The sequence below is a fragment of the Euprymna scolopes genome, chromosome 46 (genome assembly GCF_053919585.1).
Source record: "Euprymna scolopes isolate OS-2025 chromosome 46, ASM5391958v1, whole genome shotgun sequence".
NCBI lineage: Eukaryota > Metazoa > Mollusca > Cephalopoda > Sepiida > Sepiolidae > Euprymna > Euprymna scolopes.
Window position 1 is genome coordinate 4,601,541 of NC_136527.1, and position 19,957 is coordinate 4,621,497.

Below are 19,957 nucleotides of genomic sequence, written 5' to 3' on the forward strand. Positions count from 1 at the left end.
CATTAAAAATCGGCCTTGTGCCTAATTTGCTCGGTGGGGGAGCAAATAAATACAGCTTTTCTTGGCCTTTTGGCCAAGATCAAAGTGTAGTATCTTTCTTACTACATGCTGAAGTTATTGTGATATAAAGTGGGGGATCACTTTTCTGTATTAGTTTAATGTAAAATGATCACCCACTTTACAATCAGTCAGTCTCAAAGCCATTCAAGTCATTCTCCAGATCATTCAAGTTGTTTTTGAAGGATTCCAGTTATTTTTTAAGCATTCAAGTCATTCTTAATGTCATTCAATTCATCCTTAAGTTCATTAAAGTCATTCTAAGTCATTTACTTTTTATTTATTTAAGTCATTTCAGCCCATTTTTCGGTCATTTTAGTGTATATTTAAGAATTTCATGTCAATCCTACATTCACGCATTCATTCGTTACACGAGAGCATGCGACTAATGGCTATCGGCCTTGTTTTTAACATGACTAGTTTTTAAGTTTCTTCGTGTCAGTCATAAACTGTCTTGTCTAGAGAGAGTAAGAGAGAGGGAATGAGGGGGGGATGGTAGTTTACGTGTAAATCATTTATAAAGCCCGAGTCATGAGAATTATCAGACATTTCTTTGGGTCTCTCTCTCTCTCTCTCTCTCTCTCTCTCACACACACACACACACACACTTAGTCTCTCTCTCTCTCTCTCTCTCTTTCTTGTTCAGCAGATGGGGAAGTCATAACGTAAACATCAACTCTAATCAAAGTCATGGCGTAAGCATCAACTCTAATCAAACGTGTGTTACACACCAACTCTTAGATAATAAGTTGGTCGAACTCTGCTATTGCAACTGCTTGTAGACTTATATCTGCCAAACATGACGATTCTTTGTGATTCATGGCGCATACAAAAATGAAATCTACTCATCCGATGATGGAGGCTGAGCAGGGATGACGGAGAGAAGAGAAATATGTGAGTTTGTCGGCCATTTGTAAAAACCACTCACTAAGTTGCCTATTGAATTTTCTATTTCTTTCTTTCTATTTTGCATTTGGCTTCAATGAAGTACATTTGGAATTTTGTGATACGTGAGAATAATCAGACGCTCTTCTCTCTCTCTCTCTCTCTCTCTCTCTCTCTCTCTCTCTCTCTCTCTCTGTCTATCTCTCTCTCTATCTCTCTCTCTATCTCTCTATCTCTCTATCTCTCTCTCTTTCTCTCTCTCTCTCTCTCTATCTATATATCTATCTATCTCTCTCTATCTCTCTCTATCTCTCTATCTCTCTCTCTCTCTCTGTCTATCTCTCTCTCTATCTCTCTATCTCTCTCTCTATCTATCTCTCTCTCTATCTATCTATCTCTCTCTCTATCTATCTATCTATCTATCTCTCTATCTCTCACTTTCTCTCTCTCTCTCTCTCTCTCTCTCTCTCTCTATCTATCTATCTATCTATATATCTCTCCATCTCGCTCTCTCTTATTCTTTATCTCTCTCGCACGCCCTTCATCATTGTCAAACAGATGGAAAAGTACCGACCGGGGAAAAATGAACAGCTGCCAGCGAGATGTACTAAGTGATGAGGAGAGAGAAGAGGAAAAGGATGTTGAACCGCATCTGATTATCAGCCATCTGCAAGAAATACGATGGAAATTTCCACGGCTTTTTCTGTTTTTTTTTGTTTGTTTTTTTTACTTTAGTTGTCATCAAATGGCATTTGAACTTTGTGAACCACAAAAATGAATTGCCGTATATTTATATGTTTGTAAAACATCACTTACAAGTGTTGGTTGTTGAATTTTTTATTCTTTCTGCTTGTGACTTCAATGAAGTACATTTGGAATTTCGTGAAACGTGAGAATAATCAGACCTCTCTCTCTCTCTCTTTTTTTTTTTTTTTTTTTATTCAATTTTCACCCCAAACAAGGCACAGTGCCACTTTGAAGCAGGGGGCTACTATTAGGGAATTAATTAGCGGGGTCATTATGAAGGGAGAAGAGTAGAAAGATGTTTGTTAACATTACACTTGAACTTCTGCATATCATTGCAGTTGGGAAAGCAGAATCCCGGAAGGGAGTTCCAAAGACCCGCAGTTCTGGGGAAGAAACTATTGGAGTAAAACTATTGGCTTTCTTGCACCTAGGGATCTCCACTGTAAAGGGATGAGACTTAGTAGCTTGTCGGGTTTGTCGGGGGTAGTTACGTCGGGGAGGTACAAGTGTTTGCAGTTCGTCAAAGCATTCACCATTAAAGTATTTGTAGAACAGGCAGAGGGATGCAACATCTCGTCGATGGGACAGAGGTTGAAGCCCAGATGACAGTTCAGGACCTATCAGGTTTGCGACTCTTTTTTGAACCCTGTCCAGGAGCGAGAGACAAGCAGCAGATGCACCAGCCCAAATGTGACAACAGTACTCCATACATGGGCGAATGGTTGCCTTATAGAGGTATAGGATACTGGCAGGCGTAAGTAGTTTTCTAGCACGGTAGAGGGAGCCAACCTTCCTTGCAGCAGCCTTGGCAATGCTCTCAATGTATCTATTCCAGTTCATATTCCCTGTAAACGTTAGGCCGAGGAGTTTAAAAGAAGTACTTTCAGGCAATGTCTCTCTCTCTCTCTCTCTCTCTCTCTCTCTCTCTCTCTCTCTCTCTCTCTCTCGACCTCTCGACCTCTCGACCTCTCGACCTCTCTCTCCCACGCGCGCACGTCATCATTCTTCAGCAGGTGAAAAATGATGACGTAAGCAGTATCGACCGGAGAAAAATGTAAAGCTCAAAGCGAGATGTACACAGAGATAAAGAGAAGAGAAAAAATATGCTGAACCGCATCTGATTATCAGCCATTTGCAAGAAAGACTCACAGGATGTATTCGTCGTAAATTTCCATGGCTTCTTCGGAAATATGATGCATACAGAAATGGAATCTACTCATCAGATGATGGAGACTGAGGAGAGATAGAGACACGGGATGAAGGAGAGAAGAGAAGGATTTCAGTTTGTCGGCCATTTGTAAAAGTCACTCATAAGACTTGCTTACTGGAGTTACAATGATTTCTTTCTCTTTCGTCATTTGACTCCAATGAAGTACCGTTGTATGGGGGCTCATATTAGAAGATATATTTTAAGAGAGGAGGGTTCATACCTTTCTTATATAGGCCGGCGTCTTCTTCGGTGTCGATCACAACTATATCTTTTCGTTTGTTTTATAGAAACCGCTTTTATATGACATAGCTTGGAACGATTGAAATATCCAAAAAAATATAAAAAAAATGATACTATATCTAAAAATCCCCATCTACAAAACACAGCGATGCTTTGTGATCCATGGCGCATATAGAAATGGAGTCGACTTTACGAATAATCGAACTCTGTTCGTTGCTGTTGGTGAACCTGAGTTTGTGTTTGCAAGAAATGTTGACGTTTAGAAATGGCTGACATATATTTCCGGCATTGCCTTTTGCGTTCTGGTTATTCGTTTCTGAATTTTCCAATAAGAAAGTTGACACAAGTGCTTTCTTTTTTAACATGACCAGTTTTTACGTTTTTGTTTTTGTTTTTTGTTTTTATGTATCAGTTATAAACTGTCTTAGTTGCTGAGAAAATCTAGAAACGGGGAGAGAGAGAGAGAGAGAGAGAGCTGAGAGTTTTTTGCGTCAAACATTCATGAAGCCCAAGTCTGCTTATAACCGTTAATGTGACAACAATACTCTATACTTTCTTAGAACTGCACGTCTGTGGAACTCTGTTCCGTCTGCCTGCTTCCCACCGGACTACAACTTGGATGTGTTCAAGTCCAACGTTCACAAATTCCTAATGAACCGCCCCCTTAAGTAAACACTTCATCAAATCTCCACACTAACGTGATGTACTTGCAATAACCCTTATCCCTGAGTGGCTTCCGGGCCTTGATAAGTGGTGATCACTATGTAAAAAAAAAAAAATTCTATAAAGAGGCGAATTATGGCCTTGTACTGGTACAAGATGCTCCCAGGCATAAATAACTTTCTATAAAGGTAAAGAGAGTGAATGAGAGAGAGAGAGAGATAGAGAGAGAGAGAGAGAAAGAAAGAAAGAAAGAAAGAAAGAGCAATTTTGCAGCAGCCTTGGCAATGCCCTCAATGTATTTGTTCCAATTTATGGCCAGTTTTTGATTCAGTCATAAATTGTCTTAGCTGCTGCTGATAAAAGCTAGAGAGGAAGAAAGGGGGACAGAGAGAGGGAGAGAGAGAGTGCACCTTTGCAGCAACCTTGGCAATGTCTTCAATGTATTTGTTCCAATTAATGGCCAGTTTTTACAGTTCTTTGTATCAGTCATAAACTGTCTTAGCTACTGATAAAGCTATACAGGGAGACAGAGAGAGAAAGGGATCAGACAGAAAGGGGGAGAGAGAGCTGATACAAGCTATAGAGGGAGATAGGGAGGGAGAGAGAGAGCTGTGAGTTTATGCGCCAATCATTAATAAAGCCCAAGTCTTCCTACAACCTTTATGTCTTTATAATAAGATGGTAAACATTGATCTCTGTTGGTAGCTGTCAGTGCTATTGCAACTGCTTGTAGACCCATTTCTGTCAAACATGGCGATTCTTTGGAAAAATGATGCATACAGAAATGGAATCTACTCATCCGATGATGGAGGAGGGATGGAGAGGCGGGATGAAGGAGAGAAGAGAAAGATTTCTATTTGTCGGCTATTTGTAAAAACCACTTATAGGACTTTCTTACTGAGTTATCTTTCTGCATTTGACTTCAATGAAGTACATTTTGAATCTCGTAACACGGAAGAAGGTTTGAACTAATTTATTAAGAGTTCAATTACAGGAGAGTAACTTATTATTTTTATTTATTTATTTATTCATTTATTTATTTTTGTAGCATTTTAGACAGCAGGACAAAAATAAAATACAGTTATTTTAATATGTCCGCCATTTATGGAGAAAGGTATGCCATTGATTACTGATTCCCTTTAATTGAGTTCTTTCTCTTCCTGCATTTGGTTCCTATGAAGTACCGTTGGATATGGGTCCATATTAGAATGTAGATTTTAAGAGAGGAGGGTTCATACCTTTCTTTATATAGGCCGGCGTCAACTGTTGGGTGTGAGATGAAATATACACGTACAACAGTTTACAACACACAATGACAATGGAATCTTGATGAATGTCTCTAAGGGACCACACATACAACCGTTTATATTTTATATATAATTTTTATTCCAGTTGTCTCATCTTTACACAGGAGTCTGCCTTATGTGTTTACATCTTCTCTTGTCTTTTAGCCTCCGTTTCTAGTTGGACAAGCTCTCTCACGCCTCAATGATTTGCCGAAACTACGAGACTGTTCTAAAACTTTTTGTTTTCTCTTTTCCCGTGGCGTAGCCGATTAAAGGACACGTCTCATTAACGTGACTTCCGGTCATCTATATAAACGTGACTTCCGGTCATCTATCTAAACGTAACTTCCGGTCATCTATCTAAACAATTTCCGGTCATCTATCTAAACGTAACTTCCGGTCATCTATCTAAACGTAACTTCCGGTCACTTATCTAAACGTGATGTGAACAGAAAAAATTAGCAATTATTGTTTTGACTTTTACCAAAACAATATTTCTATTCTTAGCGTAGCAAGGTCACTGATGTTGTCTGGAATATCTAATCTTTTTGACCTGTCAGTTCCGGTTACGTAGCCAATTAAAGGACACGTCTCATTAACGTAACTTCCGGTCAGCTATCTAAACGTAACTTCCGGTCATCTATCTAAACGTAACTTCCGGTCAGCTATCTAAACATGATGTGAACAGTGTCACTTATCTATTTTTTTTTTTTTTTTGATTTCTGAATTCTTATGTTTTTTATAGCTAACTGCATTTACATCTATAAACATATCACTTAACGATTTACAGAATTAACTTTAAGCCAAACTTATTTTTACCAAAACAATATTTCTATTCTTAGCCTAGCAAGGTCACTGGTGTTGTTCATTTATCACTAAATAGATAGATAGATAGATAGATAGATAGATAGATAGATAGATAGATAGATAGATAGGTGGATAGATAGATAAATAGATAGATAAGTGGAAAGAGATAGATAGATAGATAGAGAGAGAGAGAGAGAGAGAGAGAGAGAGAGAGAGAGAAAAGCAAGGTCACTGGTGTTGTCTGGAATAGGTTTTCCGGGGGAGCTCTATACAACAATATATTTTGAAACATGTGACACGTAAGAAGGTTTGCACTAATTTTTTTAGGATTCAATTGCAGAAGAGCAACATATTTTAGCTATCAAAACTCAATTCAAAATCTTGACTCTCAGCTATAAAAACTCAATTCAAAATCTTGACTCCCTGCTATCAAACTCAATTCAAAATCTTGACTCTCTGCTATCAAACTCAATTCAAAATCTTGAGTCTCAGCTATCAAAACTCAATTCCAAATCTCGACTCTCAGCTATCAAAACTCAATTCCAAATCTAGACTCTCTGCTATCAAAACTCAATTCAAAATCTTGACTCTCAGCTATCAAAACTCAATTCCAAATCTCGACTCTCAGCTATAAAAAGTCAATTCCAAATCTAGACTCTCTGCTATCAAAACTCAATTCAAAATCTTTACTCTCAGCTATCAAAACTCAATTCCAAATCTTGACTCTCTGCTGTTAAACTAAATCACAAATCTTGACTCTCTGCTATCAAAACTAGATTACAAATCTTGATTCTCAGCTTTAAAAACTCAATTCCAAATCTCGACTCTCTGCTATGAAAACTCAATTCCAAATCTTGACTCTCTGCTATCAAAACTCAATTCAAAATCTCGACTCTCTGCTATCAAATCTCAATTCCAAATCTCGACTCTCAGCTATGAAAAGTCAATTCCAAATCTCGACTCTCTGCTATCAAAACTCAATTCCAAATCTCGACTCTCACTTATCAAAACTCAATTCAAATCTCGACTCTCACTTATCAAAACTCAATTCCAAATCTCGACTCTCTGCTATATAACCTCAATTCAAATTCTCGACTCTCTGCTATGAAAAGTCAATTCGAAATCTTGACTCTCAGCTGTAAAAACTCAATTCCAAATCTCGACTCTCTGCTATCAAACCTCAATTCAAATTCTCGACTCTCAGCTATGAAAAGTCAATTCGAAATCTTGACTCTCAGCTGTAAAAACTCAATTCAAAATCTCGACTCTCTGCTATCAAAACTCAATTCAAATCTCGACTCTCACTTATCAAAACTCAATTCCAAATCCGACTCTCTGCTATCAAAACTCAATTCCAAATCTCGACTCCTTCTTATCAAAACTCAATTCCAAATCTCGACTCTCTGCTATCAAAACTCAATTCAAATCTCGACTCTCACTTATCAAAACTCAATTCCAAATCTCGGCTCTCTGCTATCAAAACTCAATTCCAAATCTCGACTCTCTGCTATCAAAACTCAATTCCAAATCTCGACTCTCTGCTATCAAACCTCAATTCAAATTCTCGACTCTCAGCTATGAAAAGTCAATTCGAAATCTTGACTCTCAGCTGTAAAAACTCAATTCAAAATCTCGACTCTCTGCTATCAAAACTCAATTCAAATCTCGACTCTCACTTATCAAAACTCAATTCCAAATCCGACTCTCTGCTATAAAAACTCAATTCCAAATCTCGATTCCTACTTATCAAAACTCAATTCCAAATCTCGACTCTCTGCTATCAAAACTCAATTCAAATCTCGACTCTCACTTATCAAAACTCAATTCCAAATCTCGGCTCTCTGCTATCAAAACTCAATTCCAAATCTCGACTCCTACTTATCAAAACTCAATTCCAAATCTCGACTCTCTGCTATCAAAACTCAATTCAAATCTCGACTCTCACTTATCAAAACTCAATTCAAATCTCGACTCTCACTTATAAAAACTCAATTCCAAATCCGACTCTCTGCTATCAAAACTCAATTCCAAATCTCGACTCCTACTTATCAAAACTCAATTCCAAATCTCGACTCTCAGCTATGAAAAGTCAATTCGAAATCTCGACTCTCTGCTATCAAACCTCAATTCAAATTCTCGACTCTCAGCTATGAAAAGTCAATTCCAAATCTTGACTCTCAGCTATATAAACTCAATTCGAAATAACGACTAACTGCTATCAAAACTCAATTTCAAATCTCGACTCTCAGCTATGAAAAGTCAATTCCAAATCTTGACTCTCCGCTATCAAATCTCAATTCCAAATCTCGACTCTCAGCTATCAAAACTCAATTCCAAATCTCGACTCCTACTTATCAAAACTCAATTCCAAATCTCGACTCTCTGCTATCAAAACTCAATTCAAATCTCGACTCTCACTTATCAAAACTCAATTCCAAATCTCGACTCTCTGCTATCAAAACTCAATTCCAAATCTCAACTCCCAGCTATCAAAACTCAATTCCAAGTCTTTACTCTCAGCAATCAACACTCAATTCCGAGTCTCGACTCTCTTCTATCAAGGCTCAATTCCAAATCTCGACTCTTTGCTATCAAAACTCAATTCCAACTCTAGACATACTGCTATCAAAACTCAATTCCAAATCTTGACTCTCTGCTATCAAAACTCAATTCAATATCTTGACTCTTAGCTATCAAAACTCAATTGAAAATTTTGACTCTTAGCTATCAAAATACTATTCCAAATCTCGTCTCTCTGCAACTAAAAGTCAATTCCAAAGCTCGACTCTCAGCTATCAAAACTCAATTCCAAATCTCGCGTCTCAGCTATCAAAACTCAATTCCAAATTTGACTCACTGCTTTCAAAACTCAATTCACAAATCTTTACTCTCAGCTATCCAAACTCAATTCAAAATCTGGACTCTATGTTATCAAAACACGATTCCAAAACTTGACTCTTAGCCATCAAAACTCAATTCCAAATCTTGACTCTCAACTATCAAAACTCAATTCCAAATTTCGACTCTCTGCTAGAAAATCTCAGTTCAGAAATCTCGACGTACTGCTCTCAAAACTCAATTCCAAATCCTAACTCTCAGCTATCAAAACTCAATTCCAAATCCTAACTCTCAGCTATCAAAACTCAATTCAAAATCTTGACTATCTGCTATCAAAACTCAATTGCAAATCTCGACTCTCTGTTGTCAAAACTCAATTCAAAAGTTCGACACTCTGCTATCAAAACTCAATTCCAAATCTCGACTCTCTGCTGTCAAAACTAAATTCCAAACCTTGACTATCTGCTATCAAAACTCTATTCCAAATCTCGACTCTCTGCTATCAAAACTCAATTCCAAATCTCGACTCCCAGCTATAAAAACTCAATTCCAAATCTCGACTTTCTGCTATAAACACTCAATTCAAAATCTCGACTCTCTGCTATCAAAACTCAATTCAAAATCTCGACTATCTGCTATCAAAACTCAATTCCAAATCTCGACTCCCAGCTATCAAAACTCAATTCCAAATCTCGACTTTCTGCTATAAACACTCAATTCAAAATCTTGACTCTCTGCTATCAAAACTCAATTCAAAATCTCGACTCTCTGCTATCAAAACTCAATTCCAACTCTGACTTACCGCTATCAAAACTCAATTCCAAATCTCGACTCTCTGCTATGAAAACTCAATTCCAAATCTTGACTCTCTGCTATTAAAACTCAATTCCAAATCTCGACTCTCTGCTATCAAATCTCAATTCCAAATCTCGACTCTCTGCTATCAAAACTCAATTCCAAATCTTGACTCTGTGCTATCAAAACTCAATTCCAAATCTCGACTCTCTGCTATCAAAACTTAATTCCACATCTTGACTCTCCGCTATCAAAACTCAATTCCAAATCCGACTCCCAGCTATCAAAACACAATTCCAAATTACGACTAACTGCTATCAAAACTCAATTCCAAATCTCGACTCTCAGCTATGAAAAGTCAATTCGAAATCTTGACTCTCAGCTGTAAAAACTCAATTCCAAATCTCGACTCTCTGCTATCAAACCTCAATTCAAATTCTCGACTCTCAGCTATGAAAAGTCAATTCCAAATCTTGACTCTCAGCTATATAAACTCAATTCGAAATAACGACTAACTGCTATCAAAACTCAATTCCAAATCTTGACTCTCAGCTATGAAAAGTCAATTCCAAATCTCGACTCTCAGCTATGAAAAGTCAATTCCAAATCTTGACTCTCAGCTATATAAACTCAATTCGAAATAACGACTAACTGCTATCAAAACTCAATTCCAAATCTCGACTCTCAGCTATGAAAAGTCAATTCAAAATCTTGACTCTCAGCTATCAAATCTCAATTCCAAATCTCGACTCTCAGCTATAAAAACTCAATTCCAAATCTCGACGCTCAGCTATGAAAAGTCAATTCCAAATCTTGACTCTCAGCTATCAAATCTCAATTCCAAATCTCGACTCTCAGCTATCAAATCTCAATTCCAAATCTCGACTCTCAGCTATCAAAACTCAATTCGAAATCTTGACTCACTGCTATCAAAACTCAATTCCAAATCTTGACTCTCAGCTATCAAATCTCAATTCCAAATCTCGACTCTCAGCTATCAAAACTCAATTCGAAATCTTGACTCTCAGCTATAAAACCTCAATTCGAAATCTTGACTCACTGCTATCAAAAATCAATTCCAAATCTCGACTCCCACTAATCAAAACTCAATTCCAACTCTGACTTACTGCTATCAAAACTCAATTCAAAATCTCGACTCTCTGCTATCAAAACTCAATTCCAAATCTCGATTCCTACTTATCAAAACTCAATTCCAAATCTCGACTCTCTGCTAACAAACTCACTTCCAATTTCGACTCTCACTTATCAAATCTCAATTCCAAATCTTGACTTTCTGCTATCAAAACTCAATTCAAATCTCGACTCTCACTTATAAAAACTCAATTCTAAATCTTGATTCTCTGCTTTCAAACTCAATTCAAATCTCGACTCTCTGCTATCAAAACTCAATTCCAAATCTGTACTCCCACTTATAAAACCTCAATTCCAAATCTCGACTCTCTGCTATCAAAACTCAATTCAAATCTCGACTCTCACTTATCAAATCTCAATTCCGAATCTCGACTCTCTTCTATCAAGGCTCAATTCCAAATCTCGACTCTCTGCTATCAAAACTCAATTCCAACTCTAGACATACTGCTATCAAAACTCAATTCCAAATCTTGACTCTCTGCTATCAAAACACAATTCAATATCTAGACTCTTAGCTATCAAATCTCAATTGAAAATTTTGACTCTTAGCTATCAAAATACTATTCCAAATCTCGTCTCTCTGCAACTAAAAGTCAATTCCAAATCTCGACTCTCAGCTATCAAAACTCAATTCCAAATTTGACTCACTGCTTTCAAAACTCAATTCACAAATCTTTACTCTCAGCTATCCAAACTCAATTCAAAATCTGGACTCTGTGTTATCAAAACACGATTCCAAATCTTGACTCTTAGCCATCAAAACTCAATTCCAAATCTTGACTCTCAACTATCAAAACTCAATTCCAAATCTCGACTCTCTGCTAGAAAATCTCAGTTCAGAAATCTCGACGCACTGCTCTCAAAACTCAATTCCAAATCCTAACTCTCAGCTATCAAAACTCAATTCAAAATCTTGACTATCTGCTATCAAAACTCAATTCCAAATCTCGACTCTCTGTTGTCAAAACTCAATTCAAAAGTTCGACACTCTGCTATCAAAACTCTATTCCAAATCTCGACTCTCTGCTATCAAAACTCAATTCAAATCTCGACTCTTTGCTATCAAAACTCAATTCCAAATCTCGACTCCTACTTATCAAAACTCAATTCCAAATCTCGACTCTCTGCTATAAACACTCAATTCAAAATCTTGACTCTCTGCTATCAAAACTCAATTCAAAATCTCGACTCTCTGCTATCAAAACTCAATTCCAACTCTGACTTACTGCTATCAAAACTCAATTCCAAATCTCAACTCTCTGCTATCAAAACTCAATTCCAAATCTCAACTCTCTGCTATCAAAACTCAATTCCAAATCTCGACTCTCTGCTATCAAAACTCAATTCCAAATCTCGACTCTCTGCTATCAAAACTCAATTCCAAATCTCAACTCTCAGCTATCAAAACTTAATTCCAAATCTCAACTCTCTGCTCATAAAACTCAATTCCAAATCTCGACTCTCTGCTATCAAAACTCAATTCCAAATCTCAACTCTCTGCTATCAAATCTCAATTACAAATCTCGACTCTCTGCTATCAAAACTCTATTCCAAATCTCGACTCTTTGCTATCAAAATTCAATTCCAAATCTCGACTCCCAGCTATCAAAACTCAATTCCAAATCTCCACTCTCTGCTATCAAAACTGAAACAAAAATGTAGTAGGCAATTCTCGTTAACTTCCAGCTTTCCCTTTTCCCACCTGACTGGCGCTGGGTCAATGGACTGACATTCCTCGCATTTCTGTATGACCGTTCTGACAGTTGCTTTTGTCGTGGTTGGACATCTTCTCCTGACAAAGTAGGTAGTGCGTCGCACCCCCGGATGTCCACTATCTTTGTGAATAGCCATGATTTGACTCTCATCCAGCTCGTCTGTGTGGACCGCGCCTATCACTGGGTCAAGACCGTTTTTCTTTTTCATTGCCTCAAACCACCGCTGTGGCACTCGTGTCAGTCGGTCAGCAATGTTCCGTGCTGATGGAACCAGCGTCACATCCACTGTCAGCCCGTACTCTTTCACGAGCTCCTTAAGAGTGCTTAATCGCCTCCTAATAAGCATCTCGCTTGCCACTTTGGTGCGTACTCGCGCCTTTCCAGTTAGCGTGTCCGAGACCCAATGGTATACGCAAACAGAATCTGTCTTTATGTGTAGCACCTTGCTCTGCCACTGGAGAGCCAAATTGATGCCTTTCAATACGGCATCCAGTTCAGCCAAGTTGATATGTTGAGAGTCATCTTCAGGTCGCAGCCAACATGCATCTTCCAACACAGTTTCACACATCTCCAAGGCTGCCCCAATTGCTAGGGAGCTAGCATCGACCCATACATTCAGCTCTTTGCCGTCCACACACCAATTTCCCTGTGCTGGATCGTTCTGCTGCGCAGATTTTAAGGTTTCGAACATCGTACGATGTAGTACGGCGTCCCTTGCTTCATCATTCCAGCCCTTCGTTACCGAACTTACTCTCCTTCTGAGTATTCCGCAAGCCACACGAAGCCAACTGCACACCGGAAAGTGCCCGACAAGTCGACCACACAGGGAAAAGATTGTTCGTCGCGTAACAATACTGGGAGCCTCCGGAATTGCATTTCCTCGCTTCCACCGCAGTTCATTGCGTTCCATCCTGACTGCCAATCCCAGCACCCGTGCACCGTCCTTCAACTGCTCCGGGTTCTTGCACTCCAACCCGAACTGCGCGAGGTGTTCTCTCACACGGGTCGCGGGCACCACGTCTTCATTGACAAAAATGTCATCAATGTAAGCAGATGCTGCACGGCTTATAACTTCTTCCTGAGATAGTACTTCGCTGACAATTGCTCTCATTATCAAGGGAGCCACATTCAAACCAAACCCCAGACGGGTCAGACAGTATTTTTTCCCATCGATTTCCACAGTCTGGTATGGCCATAGTGTCTCATGGACCCGGACTTGTAGGTATGCTCTTCTGAGGTCCAGTAGAGACATGTTAGCACCTTTTTGTCTCCACTCACGCAGCTTAGCCGCACAAATATCTGCGTTGGCCGTAAATGTGTCTACGTAATGATTTAGCTCCTGGTAGTCCATCACCGGGCGCACTTTGGCTTTGTTCTGCTGTATCACAGCCATCAGGAGAATTAGACCTTTGGGGGGTCCCAATTTATCCTCTGGGTATGGCACAAGCCAACCATTATCTATCCAGGTGTGGAGCTCCTGCGGGTATTCTTCACGAATTTCTGCTGGCACTGGGTACTCTGACACTCGATTATGCAGCCTTTCAGGGGGGTGGTCCACAGACCATTTCCACGATGCGGTCCACGTTCGGTTTTGATGGTCAAAGGTAGCAGTGAAATCTGGTTCATCGATAGAAATGGCTGCGCATTTAATACTTTTCCTGGCGCCCAGCCGCACTGATCCTGTAGGCTTGACAACGACACCTCCTAGAGCTTTTATGGCGTCGATCCCTAGAAGCAAGTCAAATCCCAGTGGCTTGCCATGCACCACCAACACATCGACTCTGGCAGACACACCTTCATCAGTGGATACAGAGACCGTTCCAACACCACAGCACGCATGGGACATTCCACCAATTGTGTTGACATTTACGTTTGTTTTTCTCCAAGACCGGCACCGGTCTGCATGTAAAATTGTCCTGGAGCATCCTGTATCAATAAGTGCCAAACATCGCGTCCCGTCAACATGGATGCTTATCACCGGGAGCATCGTGTTCACATCTTGGTTGGGAAGGAGACTGGCGCTTATGCGTCCTCCCCTTGCTCGTTTCCCGAGCAGTTCCGAGCCCAGTGTCCACTCTCACCGCAACGGTAACACCGTGTTCCACGTTTTCGACAGTCCCTTGCAAGGTGGCCTTTAACATTGCATTTGAAACAGGTCACGTTAACAGGATTATTCTGGGCCCTGTTGTTGGGTGAGCGTGTGGCCGCAACCACATCCTGATTTTGTTCGCCAGTCGTCGTCAAAATTCTCGCTCTCGACATTAGCTCCCCCATGGTCAGGGCTTTGATGTTCGGCACCTGTTGAAGAGCAATTGAGATGGTGTCAGGGAATCCAGTGACAAAAATTAATTTTGTGAGTCTCTCTAAGCTTTCTCCTGTGAATCCGGCCAATCCAACCAACTGCCTGATTTTGTTGGCGTACACATCCACACGTTCACCAGCCCATCTAACCATAGTTATTTTTCTATATGCTGCAAACGCGTCATCAGTAAATGCCTCCTTTAATCGAGCCTCAATCTGGTCTATTTTCTTTTGATCGTCCTCCTCCATTTCCATGTAGAGGGCCAGCGCATCGCCTTCCAGGTATAAAGGTAGCAGACTCGCTACGTCATCCACCTGCTGAAGTTGTGCGACAAGTCTCACTTTTTTCAGCCACGCTACAACGTCTCCCTTGCCAGAGAACGGCTTGATAATATCACTGCTTATCCGCACCTTCGCCATATTCGAGCCGAAATAGCTTGAAACAAAAATGTAGTAGGCAAAAAAAAAATAAATGTTCTGTCAGCAACAGTACAACTTCAAAATAGTCAATATCGCCCACTTCCAGAAGAGAGGGAATTCCTGTCCGTGATAACCGTGGTAAAAGAAGACACACTCCAATCGCCAGTAACACCCACACACACAATTTGCAGGACACTGCCGACTCGTCTCTAGCCTCCTGCTTTTATAGTGGCCGGGAATTATCCATTTGCATAATCACATGAGAAAGAAACGTGATTTTCCGAGAGTTGCATGGGGTAAACGCTAATAAAAACCCCCGGACGCCATCTTGGAATTCTCTTTTCCCCCCAACCGGTGACACAACAGACGTACCCGAGGTAAGCTCTTTTTCCCCTGATTTTAGTTATTGCTACTTCTGCAATTCCTAATCTCGACTTTCTGCTATCAAAACTCAATTCCAAATCTCGACTCTAAGCTATCAAAACTATTTTCCAAATCTTGACTCTCAGCTATCGAATCCCAATTCCAAATCTTGACTCTCTGCTATCAAAACTCAATTCCAAATCTCGACTCTCTGCTATCAAAACTCAATTCCAAATCTCGACTCTCTGCTATCAAAATTCAATTCAATATCTTGACTCTCAGCTATCAAAACTCAATTCCAAATCTTGACTCTCTGCTATCTAACTCAATTAAAAATCTTCACTCTTAGCTATCAAAACTCAATTCCAAATCTCGACTCTCTGCTATCAAAATTCAATTCAATATCTTGACACTCTGCTATCAAAACTCAATTCCAAATCTCGACTCTAAGCTATCAAAACTCAATTCTAAATCTTGACTCTCAGCTATCGAAACTCAATTCCAAATCACGACTCTCTGCTATCAAAATTCAATTCAATATCTTGACACTCTGCTATCATAACTCAATTCCAAATCTCGACTCTCAGCTATCGAAACTCAATTCCAAATCTTGACTCTCTGCTTTCAAAACTTAATTCCAAATCTTTACTCTCAGCTATGAAAACTTAATTCAAAATCCGGATTCTATGCTATCAAAACTCAATTCCAAATCTTGACTCTCTGCTATCAAAACTCAATTCCAAATCTTGACTCTCTGCTATCAAAACTCAATTCCAAATCTTGACTCTCTGCTATCAAAACTCAATTCCAAATCTTGACTCTTTGCTATCAAAACTCAATTCCAAATCTCGACTCTCTGCTATCAAAACTCAATTCCTAATCTCGACTTTCTGCAATCAAAACTCCATTCCAAATCTCGACTCTCTGCTGTCAAACCTCAATTACAAATCTCGACTCTCGGCTATCAAAACTCAATTCCAAATCTCGACGCACTTCTCTCAAAACCTAACTCCAAATCTTGACTCTCAGCTATGAAAATTCAATTCCAACTCTGGACTCTCAGCTATCAAAACTCAATTCCAAATCTTGACTCTCTGCTATCAAAACTCAATTCCAAATCTCGACTCTAAGCTATCAAAACTCAATTCCACATCTTTACTCTCTGCTATCAAAACTCAATTCCAAATCTCGACTCTCAGCTATCAAAATTCAATTCCAAATCCCGCCTGTCCGCTATCAAAACTCAATTTCAAATCTCGACTCTAAGCTATTAAAACCCAATTCCAAATCTCGATTGTAAGCTATCAAATCTAAATTACAAATCTTGACTCTCTGCTATCAAAACTCAATTCTAAACCCCGACTCTCAGCTATTAAAACTCAATTCCAAATCTTGACTCTCAGCTATCAAAACTCAATTGCAAATCTTGACGTACTACTGTTAAACTAAATCACAAATCCTGACTCTCAGCTTTCAAAACTCAATTACAAATCTCGATTCTCTGCTATTCAACTCAATTCCAAATCTCGACTTCCTGCTATAAAAACTCGATTCCAAATCCTTACTCTCTGCTATCAAAACTCAATTCAAAATCTGGACTCTCTGCTATCAAAACTCAATTCCAAATCTTGACTCTTTGCTATCAAAACTCAATTCCAAATCTCGACTCTCTGCTATCAAAACTCAATTCCTAATCTCGACTTTCTGCAATCAAAACTCCATTCCAAATCTCGACTCTCTGCTGTCAAACCTCAATTACAAATCTCGACTCTCGGCTATCAAAACTCAATTCCAAATCTCGACGCACTTCTCTCAAAACCTAACTCCAAATCTTGACTCTCAGCTATGAAAATTCAATTCCAACTCTGGACTCTCAGCTATCAAAACTCAATTCCAAATCTTGACTCTCTGCTATCAAAACTCAATTCCAAATCTCGACTCTAAGCTATCAAAACTCAATTCCACATCTTTACTCTCTGCTATCAAAACTCAATTCCAAATCTCGACTCTCAGCTATCAAAATTCAATTCCAAATCCCGCCTGTCCGCTATCAAAACTCAATTTCAAATCTCGACTCTAAGCTATTAAAACCCAATTCCAAATCTCGATTGTAAGCTATCAAATCTAAATTACAAATCTTGACTCTCTGCTATCAAAACTCAATTCTAAACCCCGACTCTCAGCTATTAAAACTCAATTCCAAATCTTGACTCTCAGCTATCAAAACTCAATTGCAAATCTTGACGTACTACTGTTAAACTAAATCACAAATCCTGACTCTCAGCTTTCAAAACTCAATTACAAATCTCGATTCTCTGCTATTCAACTCAATTCCAAATCTCGACTTCCTGCTATAAAAACTCGATTCCAAATCCTTACTCTCTGCTATCAAAACTCAATTCAAAATCTGGACTCTCTGCTATCAAATCTCAATTCCAAATCTCGACTTTCAGCTATGAAATCTCAATTCCAAATCTTTACTCTCTGCTATGAAAACTCAATTCGAAATCTCGACTCTCTGCTATCAAAACTCAATTCCAAATCTTGACTCTCTGCTATCAAAATTTAATTCCAAATCTCGACTCTCTGCTATAAAAACTTAATTCAAAATCTTGACTCTTAGCTATCAAAACTCAATTTCAAATCTCGACTCTCTGCTATCAAAACTCAATTCCAAATCTTGACTCTCTGTTATCAAAACTCCATTCCAAATCTTTACTCTGCTATCAAAACTCAATTCAAAATCTTGACGTACTGCTGTCAAACTAAATCACAAATGTTGACTCCCTACTATCAAAACTCAATTCCAAATCTTGACTCTCTGCTATCAAAACTCAATTCAAAATCTTGACTCTCAGCTATCAAAACTCAATTCCAAATCTTGACTCTCAGCTATCAAAACTCAATTCCAAATCTTGACTCTCTGCTATCAAAACTCAATTCCAAAGCTTTACTCTTAGCTATCAAAACTCAATTCTAAATCTTGACTCTCTGCTATCAAAACTCAATTCCAAATCTCTATTACCACTGCTTGTAGACTGATCTCTCTCCCTCTCTCTCCCTCTCTCTCTCTCTCTTTCTCTCTCTCTCTCTCTCTCTCTCTCTCTCTCTCTCTCTCTTTCTCCCGCGAGCACGTTATCATTTGTCAGCAGATGGAAAAGTATTGACGTAAGTAGTATCGACCGGACAAAAAAAGAAAAGCTCCCAGCGAGATGTACACAGAGATTAAGAGAAGATGAAAAGGAGGTTGAACCGCATCTGATTATCAGCCATTTGCAAGAATGACGCATACAGAAATGGAATCCACTCATCAGACGATGGAGACTGAGGGGGGATGGAGAGACGGGATGAAGGAGAGAAGGATTTTAGTTTGTCGGCCATTTGTAAAAAACACTCATAAGATTTGCTTACTGAAGTTTTACTGGCTTGTTTTTCTTTCTTCATTTGACTTCAATGAACATTTTGAATCTTGTAGAAACGTAAGAAGGTTTGAACTAATTTTTTAAGCGTAGCATTTTTTACCACAGCACTAAAGGAAATCAGAGTTATTTTAAGACGTCCGCCATCTATGGAGAAACGTACGCCATTGATTGCTGATTCCATTAAATTGTCTTTGTCTTCAACATTTGCATTTAAATTACATTCTGGTTTTATTAACTGAGGCATCTTATTCGTTTGACTGTTTATTACAGAGTGAAACGATAAAATTATCGCCCTAGAAAAGACGACATGATTCCATTTCCGTTTAATGAAAACCGTTTTTGGGGTTGCTGTTTTTTTGTTGTTGTTGTTCTCTGATGGTCGACATTGAATTCTGCTAGTCGTTGTCAAACATTTCCGGAAGTCCTTTAGAAATGACTGACATGTATTTCCGGCATTGCCTTTTTCGTTCTGGTTATTCGTTTCCGTAATTTTCCATAGGAAAGTTGACACAACTGCTTTCTTTTTTAACATGACCAGTTTTTACGGTTTTTTGTGTTAGTTATGAACTGTCGTAGTTGCTGATAAAATCTAGAGACGGAGAGAGGGGGAGAGAAAGAGAGAGAGAGAGAGAGAGAGAGAGATGAGAGTTTTTTGCGTCAAACATTCATGAAGCCCAAGTCTGCTTATAACCGTTAATGTGACAACAATACTCTATACTTTCTTAGAACTGCACGTCTGTGGAACTCTGTTCTGTCTGCCTGCTTCCCACCGGACTACAACTTGGATGTCTTCGAGTCCAACGTAAACAAATTCCTAATGAACCGCCCCTTTAAGTTAACACTTAATCAAATCTCCACACTAACGTAATGTACTTGCAGTAACCCTTATCCCTGAGTGGCTTCCGGGCCTTGATAAGTGGTGATCACTGTGTAAAAAAAAAAAAACTCTATAAAGAGGCGAATTATGGCCTTGTACTGGTACAGGATGCTCTCAGACATAAATAACTTTCTAGGAAGGTAAAGAGATAGATAGATAGATAGATAGATAGAGAGAGA

At 39.0% G+C, this 19,957-nt stretch overlaps 1 long non-coding RNA gene across 1 annotated transcript in view; it reads left to right on the forward strand.

The window, feature by feature from the left end:
• The first annotated feature begins 644 nt into the window (after positions 1-644).
• LOC145270650 (uncharacterized) overlaps positions 645-19,957 on the forward strand; it is a 106,569-nt gene continuing 87,256 nt past the window's right edge. Inside the window, exon 1 of the long non-coding RNA XR_013865492.1 lies at positions 645-951. This is a non-coding gene — a long non-coding RNA (uncharacterized LOC145270650). The remainder of the gene's footprint in view (positions 952-19,957) is intronic.